The sequence below is a fragment of the Pteropus alecto genome, unplaced genomic scaffold (genome assembly GCF_000325575.1).
Source record: "Pteropus alecto unplaced genomic scaffold, ASM32557v1 scaffold131, whole genome shotgun sequence".
In the NCBI taxonomy this organism is placed as follows: Eukaryota; Metazoa; Chordata; class Mammalia; order Chiroptera; family Pteropodidae; genus Pteropus; species Pteropus alecto.
In genome coordinates this window covers 13,816,412-13,819,882 of record NW_006434709.1, presented here as the reverse complement: position 1 = coordinate 13,819,882, position 3,471 = coordinate 13,816,412, and positions in this window count along the sequence as shown.

The following is a 3,471-nucleotide window of genomic DNA, read 5'->3' as shown; positions in this document are numbered from 1 at the left end:
TTCATTGGTACTTGGGGCTTAGGAACTGTTTTGTTTTAAATTAGAAGGGGCTCTAGTTAATCAAGTTCTCAGCCCTTACTTTTAAAGACCCTGCTACCCACACCTGAGCCTAATTAAATCAGTATCACCAGAAGTGCTGCCCAGGCTGGAAACCACCATTCTCGTCCCGTCTTCTGTCTTTATAGATGGGGAAACAGGCCCTGAGCCCCTAGGTGACATGTCCCAAGGTCCCTACTGACACTGACCTGAACTTAGGATAATGGTTTTCTAGAAGAGATATCAGTCTCTGATTCGGGATCTCTGGTGATCTCTCCTAAGAGGCTGGGAACTGCCCTGTGGAGAGTGGGGTCACGAGGCACAGAGAGCAGGACCCCAGGGAAGAGGATGGAGCATTGATCTCCCTGCCCCTTTCACTCAAGTAGGAACCGCTAGTGGTTTTCCCACAGGAGCTACTACATTCCTCACTAGGAATGAAAACTGCCTCAAGTGCTCCAGTTTTTTTCCCCCAGAAACAAATAGGTTTATAATTAAGCTAAATGAAATGGCAGCTTTCAGACCAGTTGCTGTTTATCACAAAAGAGCTTTTTGAATAGTTGGTCACCTCTGCATACCTTAGAAGCCTCTTTCTCCCCTTTTAGAGAATAGTACATTTTGTTTAGGCACAGAAGTTGGTATAACTGACCATTTCTAATGCTACCTGTATCCATTAAGGAAAACTTAAACCAATTAAGTGCTAACCTGGCTGAATAGCAAGGTGTAGGTCTGTGGTATCCAAAAAGAGGGGTTGGACCCCACGGACTCTGAGTTGGTCTGTTCCCAGCCCGTCTGAGTTGAAGGCTTTGTCTTAACTGCCGTTCTTACCTGCACACTTCGTCTGGCTGCAGCTACACACCTGAGGGTGGTAACCTGGCTTGTCCCCTTGCCCTGCACTGGGCACCTTTGGGGTACTCTACCTGGGGCATGAAGCCTCTGAGGACAAGAGAGCACAGAGGAAGGGGTTCTGGGGAGCTGTGAGAGAAGAGGAAGCCGGGATATGGAACAATTTGTGTGCCTAGAAGCTTTCCTTGAGAAAAGTTTGATTACATTTTTGGTAAGTATAGCTCCCTGAAAATTTGTACTGCAGGTGATCATTAGCATATTTCGGAATGTTTGGTAGAAAAACATTTGCATTGTAAAGGAAGACTGGATTAAAGGGCTTTGGTTCATTTCCAGACCTGCCGTTTATTTTTGTAACATGACAGCATCCGTTTCCAAATGTAAAACCCAGAGAAATGAAGAAAAGAAAAACGTGGGTATTTTTATTTTCAGGATGTCAATCAGAGAATTCACCCATCCCTTATTTACAGCACTGACTGGCCTCTGAAATGACCCCCTCCACCCCTTTCCCCCAGTGTGAGACTGTGGCTGTGAAGTGGGAATTGGTGGTTTTCTGCTTTCTGTTCCAGAAGGCCTCAGTGCTGATATCATCTAGAAGCTGATGGTGAGGGTTTGTCACTCTTGTCAGGAGCCGGTTACAGGGACCTAAGGAATGTGCACCAAATTGGGCAGCTGGCATCAATTTAGGCTGTGGGATGATCAGGCTGACACGCTTGTCTGACTTTACCTGCCCATCCCCCTGCTCTTTGAGGAGTTGGTTTACATCAGAGAAGGCTGCTCCTGACATTGCTGGCTATTTCTGGCAACAGGCGCAATAGAGATGGAAGATGCCTCCTGCCATTTAGAGGAAATGAAATATTCACTTCAGAGAATACATTTCGAGGCCAGGATGTACATGCATGGGTGACAGCTCCTTGCCTGCTTTTCCTGCAAGGTTCTGTACCTAGAGAAAGATTAATGGACTTAGCCTGAAGTCAGAGTTGTGTTCATGAAAAATCTATCTCACTGCAAAACCAAGGACAAACTCTGGCTTTGCTGGTTTTTTCCCCCCTTTTTGGAATGTACACTGAAAGCAAGGGGGAAGGGGGCTCCTCATCCTTCATTTGTAAAGCTTATTCAGCTGGTTAGCAGGAACTTTCTGGAACTTCTAGAGGGAGGGTTTTGGAGCATGTGAGTGGTAAGCAGTCAGGTTGAAGAGCACTAGCGCTTGTTGGCTTTGCCCTCATTAAGAGTAAAGAGCTGTACAGACTCCTGAGCTAATATCATGAGCCTGCTCACCACAGAGAAGAATGCTCTTGACATCACTGCCATGAGAAAAGACGAGAACTGATAGTCTCTGCCTGTGTAGCTGGTGTCTTTCTTGGCACAGCAGTCACTCTGGATTTTACACTAAGAAGGGTTTTAACAATTGTGATCCTTAAGTTAAAAAAAAAAAAAAATCCCTTTGCTCTTTGGAGCTTACTCTATTGAGCTTATTAATTGAAAAACAAAAAAACATTTTTGGGCCCTGGTCATCCAGTCTCACCTGTCCCCAAGACTAGAGTCTCCATTCTGCTGTGTTATACTGTTTCTTTGCATGTTGCATTTGGAGATGTGAGAATGATTTCATGGGAATGCTGAATAAACCAATGGCTTCCTTCCTGTTCTTGGAAGACTAGGCATAGCGTGAGGGGTCTCTTTGCTCACTTGCTTTGTACCTTTGCAGTCACAGCAAACTAAGGAGACCACCGCCCTCCCTATCATCCTCCTACAAGCCCAGTGTGGGGCAAAATGTGTTTTAGAGAAATCTCTTTGACAGGGGCTGCCTATTCCTTCTTCTGGAGGGTCTGAGGGATTAAGCAGATTTTTTAAGAGTATCCAAGGCTTTGAGACAAGAAATCTTCATAAGCATGAAAATGACCATCCTTTTAGGTCACCATTTTGATCCATACTCTCATCACTAATCTCACAAATAGGTCTTTTTTCTAGCATCGAACATGTCAGTATCAAAAAAAAAAAAAAAAAAAAACACACACATGCCCATCACCAAAAGCAAAACCAGCCAACTTATGGCTGAGAAATTGCTGAAAAGGCCTAACACTTAATCATCCCATAGCTGAATGTGGTTACGATGAATGGCTTTCCCATACATTCTTGCTGTTTCCACGTGTATCAGTTCACTTATTTTTTCAGAAATGTTTCAATGCTGTCATCTTTCTATAGAAAATGGGTGAGATCTGGACACTTCTGGGAACTGCATTTAAACCACCATAACAAAACAAATTCTATAGCTTGTGTGGTACCTAGGTTATTTGACTTGGTTTGTCACCAGTTCATCTTCTAGTATATCCCCCTCATTGGGTCAGGACGTGGCTTCAAAATGACTGATACTAGATATGTGTGCATTGATGTTTAAGTACGCTGGGGAAGGCGGAGGGGTGGGGACTGATGAGTTCAGATTCCACTCCATTAGAGCAAAAATCACAGTAATTTCTTAGGGAAACTCCTTGGAATGCAACCCTCTAAATTGAAGAAGCAAAGAGATTTTCATTTAAGCAGTATAAACAAAGGACTTGAAACACAAGCTGTTTTATATTCTGATGTTCTGACTTTCTT